At 38.4% G+C, this 20,113-nt stretch overlaps 1 protein-coding gene across 2 annotated transcripts in view; it reads right to left on the bottom strand.

Annotated features, from left to right (window-relative positions):
• The window catches only part of LOC148118200 (mas-related G protein-coupled receptor member B2-like), a 79,432-nt gene that overhangs the window by 31,901 nt on the left and 27,418 nt on the right, over nt 1–20,113 (bottom strand). Inside the window, exon 1 of one of the 2 annotated variants that reach the window (XM_087901384.1) lies at nt 6,394–6,578. The exons of the other annotated variant lie outside the window; for it this stretch is intronic. The gene's annotated coding sequence lies outside the window, so the exon portion shown is untranslated. Of the gene's footprint in view, nt 1–6,393; nt 6,579–20,113 lie in introns of those variants that run through there. 2 annotated transcript variants of the gene reach the window in all.

Here is a 20,113-nt window from a genome sequence, read left to right as displayed (position 1 = left end):
ATAGGTAGAACAGCCAGAAACAGAACACACAAGGCAGAAGGTAAAGTCAAAGGAGATACAAACCAGTGCTGATGAAAGAGGACAAATAGTAAATGAGTTAACAAACCTTGAGCTTTTTGGCATAGTGCAGATTGAAATATGGGTTATTTCAAATGTAAGAGTTAGCTGGTAATATTCCTGAGCTATTGTCCAATATTTTATAAATAATGTTATGATTCTATCAGTTATTTTGGAGTAGATGATTAGAGCATAAAAATTCTGCCTACAGAGAAATGTGGGGAATAGTAAAAAAAAAAAAAACTTAGTCAAAGCAAAAGCAAAGTCTAGAAGGGCTACATCCAAATTCTTCAGCTCCACGTTTTGAAGTCAAAATGCTGACATAGCTTTGCTATTGAGCTTTGCTCACTGCAACACATTTCTGTCATCCCCTTGACAGGCTCCTTTCCTGCTCAGTAACTCTCAATGCTGGGTATGACACAGTCTGACATATCCAACATCCCGGGACCTCCATGAATTCTAGGCTTCACTTTCACAGCTTCACACAGTGACCTTTCCAAGCCTATATTCATTGACACACTTGCCACATGGATGGCCTCTGTGACTTTCTTTCACCAAGGGGGAGGATTCCACAATTGCTTTATTCCTGCATCCTTCTTGTTTCAAAGTCCAGAAACACATGACTGATGTTACCAAGATTTGCTACCTACTTTGTATGACATGTACACCCTTCTTTCAAGTGCATTTTCATATGCTTTGATATGTTAAACAAGTTTTCCTTTGATTTAGGAGTGTCTTTAGGCATTTCTTTTTCTTGAGCTGATAGAGTAAATAGAAAAGATCTTCCCCTATTAACAGCACTCTTTTTATTTGATTTAATACTAGGCCTCTCTTTACACTGCTGTCTTTTTGAGTAAAAGACTTAGCTCAAACATTAAATTTCTTAGTGTCATATTCTCTTCAGTTTTACATTTTTCTTTCTTTCTTCTTTCCCTGCTCATTCTTTTTTTTATTGCAGAGTCAATATGTTTTCCAACAAAAATTATTTTCAAACTCTACAATTTACCCTCAAGCAGATTCTTAGGACAAGAGCAAAAAGCAGTCACATTCTTTGCAAAATATCACAGGATTTTTTTCTAGCCCATTTGTTAACATTATTCCCCTCTGAAAATCTTGATCTGTGTCTCCAATAGTCTACAATACTCTCAGCATTATTGGCATTCAATTTCTTAGTAGGATCAACTGTTAAGTCCCACTTACAACATTTAACTACTTCCCTAGTTCAAACTACAATAGTCTCCTGCAGTCTTCACAAAAGCAGCTTGGTTAGGTCTGTTACAGTAATAGCACATTCTCTAGAACTAACTTCTGCTTTTGTTACATTTCTATTGCTGTGAATAGAAAGCATGATCAAGACAATACATAAAACATAGCATTTAATTTTGGAGATCACAAGTACAGTAGGTTAGAATGCAAGGCCACCATAGTAAAGCACATGGCAACAAGTAAGCAGAAATGGTACTGGTGCATTAGTAGATGTCTTACATCTTATTCACGGGCTTGGGAATGCTACCTGGGAATGACCTGTGCATTTGACACTTCAAAGACAAGTCCTCGTGTCATACCTCCTCCAACAAGGCCTCTCCTCCTATTCCTGCCCAACAGATACACAATTAAAGGTAATGATTCAAATATATGAGGTCATGGTAGCCATTCTCTTTCAAAATACAACACTAATAAATAGTGTGGGATCTTATTATGATAACATGACTTTGCTACATTGAAAGCAAGAGTTTTTCTAAGTTGAAGTTTTTGCCACAAGAAGAAAAAATGAAAATTGACATGAGACAATGTATAGGCTAGTTTGTTCAACTGTAAGAACCATTTAAGAACATACATATCTAAGGTTATATTACACAATTTCAACCTGAATTCTAAATTTTTTAGTTTGGTGCAGATATATTGACTGCACTGACCTGTGGAACAAAAAGTTTTGACTGGAGGGAATATGCAAATTAGGAGTGGTAAGATAGTATTTCCTATTTTGACTGGATTCTGAATCAAGCAGCCACACAAATGTAAGAAAATCTGTGCATTTGTTTCCTTTGATCTGTTCATTTTGTGCTCTCTTACTTTTACTTTGATAGAAATTATCACGTCCTTCAATTTTAGAATTGAAATAATATCTTGTAAAAATTGGACCATAATATATATAATTAAAATAATAAATGCTGCAGGCTCCTGGAAATGGCATAAATTGAGGCAAGTTTGATGTCAAGAGAGCTTAGTCTAGAGGACTACATTGGAAATTTGTCATGTGGGATTAAGCAGTTGAGAGAGGACAATTATTGTGAAGCCAAGAGAGGAAAGAGACAGAGACTTGATTATGAAATGATAAGCAAGGATTGTTGAAAGAATCAATGGAGGCCAATTTTTGTCCACTTTCAGATGTGCATAGGTGTTAATGGGTCTCATTATAAAACCTGACAAGAACCTTCCAATAGTTATTGTGGAAAAAGACCCAGTGAACTAAGACTCCATTGGATGAAGAGAGAGGCAAAAATACTTATCTTGGGAAGGTATAATTGTTTATTAAGCAATTCTTCTAAGAAATACTATTGGTCCATAAATTGTCTAAATGAAATTAATAAGAACATGGATTATAAAATGTACGTATTTAACCCTTCAAACACTGAGAGAAAAAAATTTAAAAATTAAATTTTATAAAATATAATATGGATTTCATAAGGTCACTATCATGTTCAGTGACCAATGAAATGCAGATTGTTACTACATTTCTTTGACCCATCTGCTGATGAAGGGATTTATCAATAGCGGTCAACAAACCTTTTGGGCCACAGAGAACAGTTCATCTCAACAGAAGAACCATCTTGCCCCTACCAGTATGGCTATGATCACAAACATGAATAATTTCTTATGCTGGAAAGAATGTGGACTAAGTGAAACTCTTCTCCATTGCTGGTGGGAATACAAACCTGTACAGCCACTTTGAAAATAAGTAAAGAGTTTTCTTCAAAAGTTGTAAATCAATATACTGCAAGACTGAAAAATACTACTCTTGTGCATATTTCCAAAGGATGGTCAACAATATTACAAGGACATTTGTTCAACTATGTTTATAGGAGCATTATTTGTAATAGATAGAGCCTGGAAACAACCTAGGTGTCCCTCAACCAAAGAATGAATAAAGAAAATGTACTATTACATGATGGGATCCTACTCAGCAATTTAAAAAAAGTAAATGGCATCTTGAAATTTGCATTGCAAATGAATGGAACAAGAAAAAACATCCGGAGTGAGGTAAGCCAGACCCAGAAAGATGAGGATGGTATGTACCCACTCTCAGGCAAATACTGACTGTAAAGAAAAGGAGAAGTAGCCTACAGGCCACCACATCAGAAACCTAAGAAACAAGAATAACCCTAAGAGAAACATTCATAGATCTTCACTTAGGAGGGGAAATAAACAATATCTCCTGAGTAAATTGAGAGAGTGGGGATGGGAGAGAAGGGAAGATAGAAGGGAAACCAGAGAGGAGAAACTACAGAACTAGAGGAAAGAGGAGTGTCAAGATGGAGGAAGGACAAGTGATTGGAAACAAGGAAAGAGACATTTTGATTGAGGGAATCATTATGAAGCTAGGAAAAAAACTTAGCACTAGAGAAATTCCCAGAAATCCACAAGGATGACCCCAGCTAAGATATTAAATGATAGTGGAGAGGGTACCTGAATTAGCTGTAACCTGTAGTCAGATTGATGACTATCTTAATAGCCTACATCTAGCAAGTGATGGAAGCAGATACAGAGAACCACAGTGGATCATTGGGCTGAGCTCCCAAAGTCCACTAAAAAAAATGGTTCAAATGAGAATATGAACAAAGAGGTCAAGATCCTGACAGGAATACCCACTGAAACAACTTGCCTGAGCTAATGGAAGCCTTCCAGCTCTGGCCTCACAATAAGGGAAGCAACATAGGACCAAACTAGGCCTTTTGAATGTGTCAGACACTGGTATGGCTGTGGCCCACTGTTGAACCACTGGACGTGAGACCAGGCTTTATTCCTGATTCTTGTTGTGACTTTTTGTAACTGATTCTTTCTAGAGGGACACCTTGCTCAGCCTAGATATAATGGGGTGGGCTTTGCTCCTGCCTCAAAAAAAATGTCCTAGATATTGTTTGCTCCCCAAGGGTAAGCCTTACTCTCTAAGGAGTGGATGGGGATGGGAAACGATGGAAAGGGCAGGAGAAGTACTAGTGGGAAATGGGTTTGGCATTTAAAATTAGAAAAGATAGCTTTTCAAAAAATAAATTGGAAAATATATTCCCCAAATCATATGTTTACATTACAGCTCATAACAGTAGAAAAAGTTTACAGTTATAAAGCAGCAACACAAAACATTTCATGTTTGGAGGGTCACTCCAACATGAGGAACTGTATTAAAGTGTAGCATTATTAGGAAGGCTGAGAACTTCTGGCCTTGAAGAATTAGGCAGAGCATTATGAAATTAACAGAATTTCTACCATTCTTCATGAGTTAAAATTTTAATATGTGGGAAAGAAAGAGAAAGAAGTGGAAACTGTGTTAAGTAGAGGGTGTTGTGACACATAGGTTCTTCTACAGGGTTTGGAGAAAAAGATGGTCTCTAGTGTGGAGGGTAATAGAAATCCTTCTACCAACCATGTTACCTTATTTGTGGAATACCAGTATTCTAGGAAAAAAATGAAAGAATTTCATGAGTTTAAGAACAGTCTGTGATACATAGTGAGTACAGAAATGCCCAGAATGTGGGAAAGGATAAACAAGCACAAAAAAGAAAACTATAAGGAATGTGAGACTTACTTTATAGACCAAACATACGAATTCTTCGTGCAAAGCCTAGGTCTGAGAAACAGACTAAAGCACAGAAAAACTAATTCTGTGAACTAGAATGCTGGTTTTACTTGACCTCTGGAAGGTTACACAAATTCAAAAAGAGGAAGAGTTCCAAATGAACAGGACAAGAAGTGAGTCCATATACAACAAACTATAGTGACAAGTGACAAGGGCAGATGGTACATGAAGAATGCTGATGGGCAGAGCTGAATGGACATGAGCCATTTTTACTTGAGAAATTAAACCTGTCATAGAAATAGCACACTTGTGTGAAAATATCTAAAACTAGGAGACCAAGGGAAGTTGTATTTAATGTCCTGAAAGCAATCAATTGCCAATCAAACTGTTCACCCTTCCAGGTATGAAATATTAAGTACATATCTCTTGTCTTTTCCTATATTATAGACATGACCAAAAGTGATCATCTGAGAAAGGGTATAGAAGGGATGGAGAAGGAAGTTAAAATGGATCACATGGAGGTAAGAGAAAGGAGGGAGTGTAGTAAGAGTACATTGTACACAGAAATCAAATTTTCAGTTAGAAAATTAGTAAATTAGTTATATGTTGCAACCTCCTTGACCAGCAAGGAAGACACAACACTTGACTCTTCTTTCAGAAGTTTATTCAGGAACCTTGAACAATCTTCTGTCCCCAGGGAAAGCCAGCCCACAGTTTAAATAGCCTCTGGGTAGTCAACTCCAGCAAGCCATGTGGGAAATGTGGAGAGGCCCCCTATGCGGAAGCAAGCCTGATCACAAGTCTTGGCCATAAATAAAGTTGTTTATGATTAGAGAGCACTCACCTATGGGGGGAAGGGAGGAGGAAGGCTGAAGCTGGCGCCATCTTTAAGGCCCGGCACTACTCAGCTCTTTAAAGTCATATATCTGAATTAGCACAACTATACCTGCATACACAGTAGAACCTAACACTTGGTTCAGATGATTATTACTGTTGGTACATCTACATACTTCATGTGTTCTTCTTGAGTTGGAGTTGGGTTTAATATCATGTTTAATTTTCCATAAATCTGTATATTATCATTAATCTATACTAATTTTGTTCTTTTCAGTCACTAAGTTTTAGACCATCTGTTTCCTACAGAGCTGCATTTCCACACACACAAAAAGAAATTTCCCATTTCTGGAAACACAGGTCGCTGGGTTACTGAGAGAACTCAGCTTATATAGAGGGTGCCTGTAAGTATATGGCTTGCCAAGTAGAGTAATGTGGCCTAATTCTCAAAATAACAGAATATTTGAATAGTTGAGATGAGAGAAGAATGAGGAGAAATTAAGGAAGTGGGCACTGCCTTACCTCATAGGATTCATGTCTGAAGTCATGTCTGCTAATCCACAATGAAGAAGAGTTGCATTTGTAACTCTGATTCTTAAGAAACACCTAGGCTTTTTGGATTCTCCACTTCAAGGTGTAGTTATATGGTCATAGACTAAGAAAAAGAGATAAAATCTTTGGGAGAAAGGTTTCAAAAAACCTCTTACCTATTTTCCAATTTTCATATGGGAGGTGGCAAGCTGGTCTGTGATGAGGTGAAGTGTCCAATTAGTCAGCCATCGACGTGAAAGACTTCTGTAGCCTGGAAAATGCAATGAGATTGGTGCTTGAGAAAGGCTGATAAATAGAGCAGAGAGACCTGTGGTTTCCTGTACTTGGATCTTGCATCTGAAGTGTCATGTGAGCATTACCCCTTTGAGTCAAACTCTTCAGGAGACTGTTCTTGAAAGTTGACCTTGCTCTTATCTCTAATCCTCTGGTCACACCTATTCTTAGATTTCCCCACCCTGTTAGTTTCAGTTGAAACAAGCCCTACCTTTTAAACTAGTTTAGCTATTCCTCTTTTTCCAGGTACTCCCACGTGCTGAAATTGCAGGCAGACCACAGAACAGCATCAATGTTGGTAATGGGGATTTGAAATCAGGCCCTTACAAATTCAGGACAAATTCTTTACTCCTTAAGCCATTTTTCCAGGACTATCTAGAAACATTTTTATAATTACAAAATCCCACTTTATCTTCCCAATCCATTTTAATATGAATGACTTCTTAAGTGATGGGATTATTCACTGGGTTTTTGAGTTAGTGTGTTACACTGATTGTTTGGTTGGTTTCTTGATAAACAGGGAGGAGGATGTTACAACTTATAGAATATTTTGGTTCTCTGCATTTTCAGCTTTGCATATTGCACAGGGTAAAGTGATTGACTTCTGATACAATCATAAGTAGTGAGTCATCAGGCAATTCTCCTGAGTCCAGGCCACTTCCCTACAACTTACAGCTGCATAAGAGAGTCCCAGAAGCACAGCCCCCATCTGCACAGACTGGAGGAAGAAGGAATTGGCTGTTCTTCTGGTTGGACAGACATACTCTCCTTGCTGGACAGTCCAGCTCTCTAGTGCCTAGGTCATGTGGCACTTCCTCTGTCCCTCCCACACCCTACTTAAAATAGTAGCTGATCAACAGAAAAGTCTCCTGTGCCCAAGTCACTCTACCACCATCTCACGCTGCATCACAGGGCCCTGGAATCAGAGCCCCCCACCTACACTGACTGGAGGAAAATAGAATCACAGCACCATGGAGAGTCACAAACACAACCTGCACCAATTAGAGGATGAGGTTATTACACCCCTATCCTTAGTCACACCAGAGGACTCTGAAGGAACAGCCCCCACCTACATCAATTGGAGGAAGGGCCCCAACAGCCTGACAGCAGACAAAACTTCTATAGATAGTCTACCTCACCACAAGCCCCAGTGGCATCAGAGGACACCCAGAGGCACAGCCATCAACTACACCAATTGTAGGTAGAATCAACATAGGTATGTATAATTACCAATCTGGATACTCTTTAAAGATGATAGAGACACTTTAAAAGAAAATGAACTGAAAAGTCAAGGACAATGGCACTGAGTTTTGATTGTACTCCATGGACTGGCCTTGTGGAAGCCTCATCTGTTTGGATGCTCACCTTCCAAGACCTGCATGGAGCAAGGAAGATCTTGGACTTCCCACAGAGCAGGAAACCCTGACTGCTCTTAGGACTGAAGAGGGAGGAGGAGACAGAGTGGGGGCGTGGGAGGGTATTGGGAGGAGGGGAGGAAGTAGAAATTTTTTTAAATAAATAAATAAAGAAAGAAAAGAAAATGAAAAATTTCCTTATAGAAATGGAAGAAATAACAAACAATAATGGAAGAAATTAATAATCCATTAAAGAAAGTCAGGAAAGCTAAGAAAAAACAATTCAACAAGTTAAAGAAACAGTTAAATACTCTATAATTGAAATAGGAGCAATAAAGGAAACGCAAGCTGAGGGAATTCTGAAAATGGAAAATTGAGCTAAAGGGTCAGGAACCACAGGTGCAAGCTTAACCAACAGAATACAAGAGATAGATTTATCAATAAGAAAATATCAAACCTTACAAATTCATAATATAAAACACCAAGAATATCTAGAAGACCATGAAAAGACCAAAACTAAGAATAAAAGGAACAGGAAAATCAGACCTCTATCTAGCTCAAAGTTACAGAAAATATATTCAACAAAACCATCGAGGATGACATTCATTCCCAACCTAAAAAGGCATATCTATGAAGGAATATAGTACTTGCATAACACCAAATACTCTGAACCAAAACAAATACCCTCAACATATATTAACTGAAACACTAAACATATGAAATAAAAAATAAATAAAGCAAGAATATTAAGAGCCGAAAAAGAAGAAGGTCAGGTAACATATAAAGGCAGACCTATCAGAATTATGCCTGGTTTCTAAATGGAGACTCTGAAGTCCAAGAAGTCCTATAGAGATGTTTTTCATACACTGAGACCACAAATGTAGATGCAACTTTCTGTTTTGCCTGATTCTGTGGTTCCAAAGAACCACAGAGTTTTACATTATTTATAAACTTTTAGGCCTATAAGATCAGACTTATTATTTAGCTCTTACAACTTAAATTCACCCATAATTCATATCTATATTTAGTCACATGGCTTGGTACATTTTCTCAGTAGGTATTTTCAATTTGCTTCCTTTACATCTTGTTAGTGACAGACTTTCTGTCTTTCATCTTCTCAGAATTCTCCTAGTCTTCTTGTGCTACCTATACTTCCTGCCTGACTACTGGTCTTTTAGTGCTTTATTAAACCAGTATGAGTGACAAATCTTTAGTATATGTGAGCAATATCCCACAGCATTTCCCCTTTCTTTCTTTAGAAAACAAGAAATCTGAATCTAATCTCATTTGTTTAACTTTTCTTCTGACCATTATCCATAGCAACATATAACCAATTAGCTGAACAAAAACAAACATACATAATCTATTTTGGAATGTGTGCATAGTTTTCTTGACTTCTTCCTGCTTATTAAAGATGCTAGAAATCGTTGGAGAACCCTGGGAAAATTTAAGATTGTGGTCAAATTCTGACTGGAGTATTCTCTGAGGATCAACTCAACTAGGAACCTTGAAGCTGTTCTGGATGTAGAACTTGAAGGAAATATAGATGCTGAGTCATCTTGGCCATCTGCACCTACTGGAGATTATTCAGCAGGTCTTCCTAGATCAAACCTGATGTTTCTTAATCCAGAATGAATACAGAGCATCTTATTTCCTGCAAATAAAAATGCAGAACCTGTTTTCCAAAGTAACATAGGTTTTGACTTAAATTTTGAATTCAAGGTATTTTTAAAATATATAAATTGGTTTAATCCAGCAGTATTTATAATCAAACATCTTTTATCAGCTGTTGCTCCTTCTTCAGCCATCAAACAGTTCAAATAAAATGCAATAACATGCAGTATCCAGACTCTGTATATCTTTGATCTTTATGTGACTTTCTTCCTTAATCTATTTCTTTTTAAGGCCTTTCTGTATCCTTTTTTTTTAATCTCCCAAGGCTACGCATATTTTTAAACACAATGTTAACTGTTTAGAGGTTTTTTCTCGATCTGTCTTTATTGTAACTCTATTTTTTGACCACTAGTCTTTAATCTGCTAAACAGTAAGACTAAAATCAAAGCGGCAGCTTTGCCTGCTGGATACGCTCTGTTCTTCAACATCCTGAAAGTCTGTCTTCACGGCAATGTACTGGCAGGAGCCACCTTTATTGTCACAACTCTGAGGTTTTCTAGATCCATGATACCACCAAGAAGCATTCCGCCAGAAGCTCATAAACACCATTTAATTGCTTAGTAACAGGGCCTCTTAAAAGAACCAAAGGGTTTTTTCTGCTAACCCTGTGTCAGGAACCCTCTCTTAAAGGAGCCACACTTTTGCATGACTCTATCAAACTAAACCCACCTGAGAATAAAGTGTGCTAAACTGAGCTTTTTGTGTCTAATATGCCTTTTAAAGCTCTCTCAGATTTTATGTGAATGCAACTGATGAACATTGTGAACCATTTGTAGGTGGAAAATTTTGACCTTCTCAGTCTTGCAACAGTATAGTTCCAAAGAAATAAACAGAGGCTTATATTAATTATAAACTATTTGGTCTATTAGCTCTGGCTTATTACTAACTAGATCATACAACTTAAATTAACTTATCTATGTCTAGTCACATGCCTTGGTACCTTTTCTAGGTAAGGCATTCTCATCTTGCTTCCTTTTCATCTGGCTGGTGACTAACTCTCTGCCTTTCTTTTTTCAGAATTATCCTAGTATAGTCACCTAGCCTATACTTGATGCCTGGCTACTGACCAATCAGCACTTGAATAAACCACTATGAGTGACAAATCTTTACAGTATTTAAGAGCAATAAAAGAACAGGAACCACATATGCAAGCACAACCAACAGAATACAAAATATAGAAGATAGAATATCAAATATTGAAGATATGATAGATGAAATATATTTGGCAGTCAAAGAAAATGTCAAACCCCAAAATTCTTTTTTTTATTAATAATTTATAAAAATTTCCACTTCCTCCCCTCCTCCCAATATTCTCCCACTCCCCCCACTCCCTCTCCTCCTCCCTCTCCAGTCCTAAAAGCAGTCAGGTTTTAATGCCCTGTGGGAAGTTCAAGTTCCTCCGCCCTCCCTCCAGGTCTAGGAAGGTGAGCATTCAATCAGACTAGGATCCTAAAAAGTCAGTACGTGCAGACAAAAGCATCCCAGTGCCATTATCAATGGCTTCTCAGACAGTCACCATGTCAGCCACATTCAGAGAATCCGGTTTGATCACATGCTCGTTCAGTCCCAGTACAGCTGGCCTTGGTGAGCTCTCATAAGATCAGTCCCCTTGTATCAGTGGGTGATTGCCCTCCTCGGGATCCTGGCCTCCTTGTTCATGTTCTCCTTCCTTCTGCTCCTCATTTGTACCTTGAGGGCTCAGTCCAGTGCTTCAATGTGGGTCTCTGTCTCAATCTCCATCTCTCGTTTTATGAAGGTTCCCTCTGATCCTGACTTCCTTGCTCACGTTCTCCCTCCTTCTGCTTCTCATTTGGACCTAGATAGTTAAGTCCTGTGTTCTAATTTGGGTCTCTGTCTCTGTTCCCAGCCATCGCCAGATGAAGGTTCTATGGTGATATGCAAATTATTCATCAGTATGGTTATGGGCCAAGGCCATTTCAGGCACCCTCTCCTCTGCTGCCCAGGAAACAATCTGGGACCTTTTTGGACCTGGGAATCCCTCTAGAATCAAGTCTCTTGCAAACCCTAAAATGGCTCCCTTAGTTGAGATATAAACTTCCCTGCTCCCATATCCATCCTTTCTCCCTCTCCCCATCCCATTTCTCCAAGCTATCCCCCATCCTCCCCTCCTCCCTTCTCTCTAACCCTCTCCCCTTACTTCCACCCCCCACCCTCCCGTGCACCCAAGTCTGCCTGGCAATCTTGTCAACTTCCAATATCCAAAAGGATAACTAAATGATTTTCTTCAGGTTCACCTTCTTATTTAGCTTCTCTAGGATCACGAATTACAGGCTCAAAGACCTTTAACTATGGCTAGGATCCACTTATGGGTGAGTACATACCATATTCACCTTTTTGGGTCTGGGTTACCTCACTCAGTAAAACGTTTTCTATTTCCGTTTATTTGCAAGCAAAATTCAAGATGTCATTGTTTTTTACCGCTCAGTAAAACTCTAATGTATATATGTTCCACACCTTCTTTAACCATTTTTCTATTGAGGGGCACCTAGGTTGTTTCCAGGATCTGGCTATTACAAATAGTACTGCTATGAACATAATTAAACAAATGCTTTTGTAGTATGTTAGGGCATCTCTTGGGTATATTCCCAAGAGTGGAATTGCTGGGTCCTGAGGGAGGTTGACTCCCAGTTTCCTGATAAGCAAACCATACAAAAATTAACATAGAAAGAGAATTAAAAAACAATTTGCCTCATGAACATTGATGCAAGATAGTCAATACAATATTGTCAATGCAAATCAAAGAACACATCAAAAAATCAACCAACATGATCAAATGTGCTTCATTCCACAGAAACAGAGACGGTTCAACATATGAAAATCTGTCAACGTAATCCACAAAATAAGGAAACCAAAAGAAAAATCCACATGATCATCTAAAAACATGCTAAAAAAACTTTAAAAAATCCACTACTTTTACAGGATAAAGGTCTTGGAGAGCTAAAAGAAACAGGAACATACACATAATAAAGGTAATATACACCAAACTGAAATCCAACATCAAGCTATATAATAGGAGAGAAAGTCAAAGCAGTTACACTAAAATCAGAAAAAAAAAGCCAAGACTGTCCACTGTCTCCATATCTATTGAATATAGTACTTGAAGGTATAACTAAAACAATAACAAAACAAAAGAAGGTCAAGGGGAGAAAAATTGGAAAAGATGTTGAACTTTTGTTGTCTGTGGATAATATGATAGTATATACAAGTTACCCCAAAATTCTTTCAGGGAACTCCTACAGCCAATAAAAACCTTAATCGATATTGAGGGATACAATATTGACTCATAACCAGTAGCCCTCCTATAAACAATTCTTAAATGGGCTATATAAAATCAGGAAAACATCACCCTTCTTACAATAGCCACAAATAACATAAAATGTCTTGGGGCAACTAACTAAACAACTGAAAGACCTATATGACAAGATCTTTAAGTTTCTGAAGAAAGTGATGAAGATATAAGAAAATGAAAAGATATCCATGCTCCTACATGAGTAAGATCAACATAGTAAAAATGACAATCTTACCAAAAGTAATCAACAGATTCAATAAAATCACATCAATATCTCATCACAATTCTTCACAGACCTCAAAACAAGGATACTCAACTTTGAATGGAAAAAAAACCTCCAGGATGGAAAAAGGAATCCTGTACAATAAAGAAATATCTAGATGCAACACCATTCCTTACTTCAAGCTTCAATTTAGAGCAGTAGTAATAAAAGCAGCTTGGTATTGGCATAAAAGCAGATGCATGGAATCAATTCAAAGACCTGGACATTAATCCACAAACTGATGAACAGCAGAAATTTTTCAAAGAAGCTAAAACTGTTTAATGAAGAAAAGAAAACATCTTCAACAAATGGTGCTGGCATTATTGTATGTCAACATGTAGAAGAATGCAAAGAGCTCCATGCCTGTCACCATGCACAAAACACAAGTCCAAGTGGATCAAAGACCTCAACATCAATCCAGGTACAATGATCCTGGTAGAAGAAAGAGTTGGAAGTAGCCTTGACAGTAATAGTACAAAAGTCTACCTCCTAAGTACCACACTAGTATCACAGACACTGAGTACAAAGATTAATAAATGGGGCCTCCTGAAACTGAGAAGCTTTTGTTAGACAAAGGACATGGTAAATAAGATAAAATGGTAGACTACAGAATGGGAAAATATCTTCACCAATCCCACATCTGACAGATGACTGATTTTCAAAATATATAAAGAACTCAAGAAACTAGACAATCAAAACACCAAACAAATAGATCTTTCACTTTCTTGGTTAGTGTTACCCCAAGATACTTTATGCTTTTGTGGCTATCATGAAAGGTGATGTTTCTCCGATTTCGCTCTCTGCTTTTCTATCCTTTGTGTATAGGAAGGCTACTGATTTTTTTAGTTGATCTTGCATCCTGCCACATCACTGAAAGTGTTTATAAGCTGTAGGAGTTCTTTGGTAGAGTTTTTGGGGTCATTGATGTACACTATCATATCATCTGCAAATAACGAAAGTTTCACTTCTTCCTTTCCAATTCGAATCCCCTTGATCTCCTTATGCTGTGTTATTGCTATTGCTAGAACTTCAAGCACTATGTTGAAGAGATATGGTGAGAGTGGACAGTCTTGTATTGTTCCTGATTTTAGTAGAATGGCTTTGAGTTTCTCTCCATTTAATTTGATACTAGTTATTGGTTTGCTGTATATTGCTTTTAATATTTTTAGATATGATCTTCTTATCCCTAACCTCTCCAAGATCTTTAACATAAAGGGGTGTTGAATTTTGTCAAATGCTTTTTCAGCATCTAACCCAGACCCAAAAAGATGATGTGGCATGTACTCACTCATTAGTTGACTCTAGTCATAAACAAAGGACAGTGAGCCTATTGTTCAGAATCCTAGAGAAGCCAAATAACAAGGTGAACCCAAAGAAAAACATATATAGATCTTCCTGGAAACTGGAAGCAAACAAGATCTTCAGGAAAAAGTTGTGAGTATGGGTGTTTTGGTAGGGGTGAAGGTAAGAATGGGAGTAGAGGAGAGGGTGAGAGAGAATGGAGAAGGGAAAGACTGGGGAGAGCTTGGGGGAATGGGAAGGTGGAGATGGAAGAAGGACCAATATAGGAGCAGGGAAGAAGATATTAAGGGAGCCATTTTGGGGTTGGCAAGAGACTTGGCTTCAGAGGGGATCTCAGGCGTCCATGTAGATGTCCCCAGCTAGGGCCTGGACAGCAGAGGAGAGGGTGCCTGAACTGGCCTTGCCCCACTGTCACAGTGATGATTATCTCCAATATCACCTCAAAATCTTCGCCCGGTGACAGAAGGAGATAGAGACAGAGACCCTTATTAGAGCAAAGGGCTGAGCCCCTAAGGTCCAATTGAAGAGCAGAAGGACGGAGAAGATGAGTAAGGAAGTCAGGACCGTAAGGGGTTTGGTCCACCCACTGAGACGGTGTGCCTGATCTAATGGGAGCTCACCAAAATCAGCTGGACAGAGATTGAACCCACATGTGATTAAACCGGACTCTCTGAATGTGGCTACCAATAGGGGCAGATTGAGAAGCCATTGATAATGGCACTGGGACCTGTTTCTACTGCATGTACTGGCTGTTTGGGACCCTAGTCTATTTGGATGCACACATTCCTAGGCCTAGATGGAGGGGGGAGGGCCTTGGACTTACCACAGGGCAGGGTATCCTGCCCTCTCTTAAGGAGAGAGGGGGAGGGAGGAAGGTGAGTTAGGGAGCAGGAGAAGAATGGGAAGAGGGGAGGAGGTGCAAATCTTTTTGAATGGAAAAATAATAAAAGAAAGAAAGGAAGGGAGGGAGAAAGAAAGAAAGAAAGAAAGAAAGAAAGAAAGAAAGAAAGAAAGAAAGAAAGAAAGAAAGAAAGACAGACCTTGGCACTCAATATAAACTAGTCATTCCTAGCAAACAAACAAACAAACAAACAAAAAACACCAAACAATCCAATTTAAAAAATGGTGTACACACCTAAACAGAGAACTCTCAACAGAAGGATCTCAAATGGCTAAAATACACTTAAGCAATTGTTCAGCATTCTTAGTCATCAGGGAAACGCAAATCAAAATGACTCTGAGATAGCTTTTTACACCTGTTAGAATTACTAAAAGCAAAATATTGATAATAGCTTATGTTGGAGAGAATTTGGAGTAAGAGGAACACTCATCCATTGTTGTCAGAGTGCAAATTTTCGAAATCAGTATAGTGGCTTCCCAGAAAATTGGGAGTCAATCTACCTCAAGACGCAGATTACCACTTTTGGGCATATACCCAAATAATGCACATTCATTTCACAAAACATTTGCTCAAATAAGTTCATAGAAGCATCATTCTTAAACGTCAGAACCTGGAAACCACCTAGATAACCCTAAATGGATAAAGAAAATGTGATACATTTTCAAAATGGAGTATTATAGTATTATTCAGCAGTAAAAAAAATTGACAAATTATAAAATTTGCAGGCAAATGGATAGTAGTAGAAAATACTGTGTTGACTATGGTAACCAGATCCAGAAAGACAAACATGGTGTGTACTCACTCATAAACGGATATTACACATGCAAAGATAACTACCATCTACAAACCTGAGAAGTAAGGTAAAAAGAGACTTGAGAGACTTGCTTGGATGCCCTTGGGAAGGAGAAATAGATAATATCTTTTGAGTAAATTGGGAGTACTTAGGGGCAGGATGGGTGATCTGGAAGAAGAGAACATTAGGGAGTGGTAATGGGATAGTTGAGGGAGTAACAGAAAGGAAGAGGAAGGAAAGGATTACCTTGATAGAGGGAGCTGTTATGGGCTTAGGAGGACACCTGGTGCTAGTGAAATACTCAGGAATCCACAAAAATGAACTCAGCTAAGATTCCAATAATAGTAGAGAGGGTGCCTGGACTGGCCTTTCCCAGTAATGAGATTGAAGACCACCCTGATTGTAATCATAGAACCTTCTTCCAGTAACTGATGGAAGCAGATGCAGAGACCCTCAGATAAACACTGTGTCAAGCTCCCAGATCCAGTCAAAGAGAAAGAGGAGGTATTACAGGAGCAAAGGGGTTAAGATCATGATGGGGAAACCCAGAGAGAGAGCTGATCCAGGCTGGTTGGAGCTCACTGACCCTGGACTGACAGCTGTGGAAGCTGCATAGGACAAGACTAGGCTCTCTAATGTGGGTGACAGTTCTGTGGCTTGGGCACTCTTTGGGGCCACTGGAAATGGCACCAGAATTTAATTCCTAGTGCAATAACTTGCTTTTTGGAGCCCATTCTCTATGGAGGGATAACTTGTTCAGCATCAATAAAGGGGGTGGGTCTTGGTCCTGCCTCAACTTCATATGCCAGACTTTGGTTACTCCCCATTGTAAATCTCACCCATTCTGAAGAGGGGATGGGGCAGTGGGGTGGGGTAAGATGGGGGGATAATAAGAGTAGGGGAGGGACAGAGAACTTTGGTTGTTCTGTAAAATGAAAAACACTTTTGAAGAAAAATGAATAATTAATATAGAAATAAATAAAATGTTAACAGAAAATACAGTTCAAGAATCAATACTAAGAGAAAATTTAAGTTCAAGTACTACATATACTATATCTAAATATTTTAAATGTCTTCTATACCCATGTGACACTTTAGTAGAATTTTATATGTACAGCTGCTGTGTGATCTCTCCCTCTCAGAACTATGTGAACACCATAATGACTTTGGTTGTGCTGTTACATTATCCTGATTTTTATTATTGGAACCTGAAAGAAAATGTGAGTGTATGTTCTATAACATATAAAACTTTGAATGGGTAAGACTTATGTAAAATCTTATAGGTACTTGAAAGCAATGGCACTTAAGGAGATATCTGCCCCCAAGTGTAAAGATGAAAAGCTCCTAGAGTAACTTGATAAGAATCATAGGAAATGATCTTTTAGATTTTTGATGCTGAGGGAATTGATAGCTTTGTACACACATAAGTCAAATTTAAGTTACAAGAAATTTAGCAGTGTTTTTTAAATCATTTAATTCACTCATCCAATTAATATGTATTAACTGCAATGTAGTATAAGGTCTACTGATCCTCCAGAAGACTCCTCTTAGAGGGAACCAATGGAAATAAATTCTTTCACTTTAATGAGACAAAATTTGTAGTAAATTAAAGGAAACTTGTTACAACTGGGATGATCATTCTGTGTCTATTAAGAGCTGTGATCTAAGGAAATGGAGTCCTCTGTATGCTGCTTTCAGGATTCTGCAGAAGAGATTGGTGTTTTAAATCCAAGAGTCAGTGAAGCTCATACAGAGATACGGTGAAATCTTCATATGGTCACTCAAGGGACACTAGAGTCACATTGGTTTGATAGGCTTTGTCTTGTTTAATGTCTTGTTTATGTTAACAAACATAACATAATGTTTGTTATCTTAACTATAATGAGATCAGGAACCAAGGAGGAGAGAGATTAAGAAAATTCTCCATTTGCTAAGGGCATTGTCTCTCAAATAATATCTGTTTACCCAAAGCTGAAATGTTATCACTGCTCCAATACTTCTCCACTTTTCTGGGAACACAGTTCCCAGTTTCACATTCACCCTCCTTAGGAGTGTCCTAAAAAGGCCGATAGAGAATCAACTAGAAGGTCTGCCACAGTTGAGGTGATGACATAGAGTTAAAAACCAAGACAGAAATAACTTAGTCATCCTGAATAAATGGAGGGGAGAGATTGTAGAAGCAGAATATCAAGGTCATGATCAGGGGAACCCCCCCAAGACAACTGAATTGAGTTCTTGGGAGTGCATGGGACCAATCTAAACCCTCTGCGTGTGTGTGACTATCCCTGTGTCATCCATGCTCCTGTAAGTAAACCCTCATCCACACTCCACTATTTCTAATCCCTCACTCAGAGGCCTGTAAGATATTCCAATAACCTTATTAGTACACCACGCTGAACTTTGTTCTTCATGGGTCTCCTGGGTAAGAAAATATTTATATATCCCCCGAGAAGTCACACAGCCACTTGGGTCTAAACATTGCCAAAGGAATCAAATCAGGGTTTGAGAGGAGGATGTCTGGGCCCTGCTTTGATCATTATGTTACTAAGTGCATTTGGCATTCTGAAATGTACATAAACTTCTACCCTCAAGAGCAGAATGTAAAGGTTTGAGTGTGGAAAATATTCTATATGTATGAATGCTTTATATGCTCCTCTCCAGATCCTGGGTCTACCTGGGGAGATTGCAAGAATTTTGGAAGCCAGAATATACTAAAGAAGTAAGTCACTGGGAGGGATGACAAATTTTCTCATCACATCCTATTTTCCACAGTGTAATCCTCCATCTTCTGATTTGCGCTCTCATTTCCAGCTCAGATGCATGGAACAAATCCTCATGAAAATAAATAGAAATAAACCATTACTCTTTAGTTATTCATTAAAATATTTGATCACAGTGAAGCAAAAAATAATGCACCAAATTTTCTGCTCAGTGTATGCTTGTACTATGATGAACTACAATTATTGTAGTGAATGAATGCTCCCCCATACCTTTTGTGGAGATGCAAAGGTTCTTTTACTCACAGCTCAGCACCAGAAAATCCAGGAATATTAAATACACAGGATTTTCTTTTTAAAGTGAGAAAAGAATAATGAGTTATCCACACTGAAGGTCGGGATAGGATGTGGTTAGTAGCCTGGTGACTTTTGTCCTGTCTTTGGATCAGAGACCATACCAGGTAGTCCACTACAACCTTATCATGAGCTTGATTTTTTTGGCAGTAAATCTACAAAACTCATCTATATGAAAGATGTCACATATTCTATAAAAGCACTTCAGATGTAGTCACATCTTAAACTTTATTGTGAAAATAGAATAGAGTATATCATCACCTGGAAACTTCCCCAAATTTCTCCATGCTGTAGGAAATCCTATAGTCAGTAGTTACCCTCCCACTGGGTTGTGCCCTCTTATACTACTTATGCTGATGTAAAGCATGCATCTGGCCTCTTTTTCAACTGTGGGATTTGGTTTCTGTTTTCTGTTCTGATATTGAGTCTACCCCTAAATAAATAACCTTGTATTATTCTCAATTCTGACCTAGTATGGGCTTTCTTTTAAGTGTCGATCTTCATCTGGCACCCATGTGGATTCGGACTCCACACCTACTAGGTGGTCAACAACCCAGAAATTCTCCCTGCCCTGCCTGCTTGGCTTGTTTTTACCTACGTGTTTTTTGTAGAACCCTTTCCCCAACATTGCCGTGTGTGGCAACTTTAAAATTTCCCAAGTGCATGCATGACTGCTGTGTCTTTTGGTATGGTTCCTTGCCGCATGGCAACTTGTGAAGTTTCTGATTTCTGCTCCCTGCCCATGAGTTCTGGGTTTCTTGCTTCATATATGGAATTGATTTAATTGTTTATAATTTGTCACGCAAATCATATTTCTCAGTATTTAACAAGTACTAAGGTAGAAAACTAAAGCTGTTCAGGACTATTCATGTCCCCACTGTGACTCTGCAAACACCACATTTGCTGGACCATAAAGAATACAGTTTATAGGATC

Source organism: Myodes glareolus, chromosome 24, assembly GCF_982192425.1.
Source record: "Myodes glareolus chromosome 24, mMyoGla1.1, whole genome shotgun sequence".
In the NCBI taxonomy this organism is placed as follows: Eukaryota; Metazoa; Chordata; class Mammalia; order Rodentia; family Cricetidae; genus Myodes; species Myodes glareolus.
The sequence above is the reverse complement of the archived record's forward strand: the minus strand, read 5'-3'. Positions and strand labels throughout refer to the sequence as shown.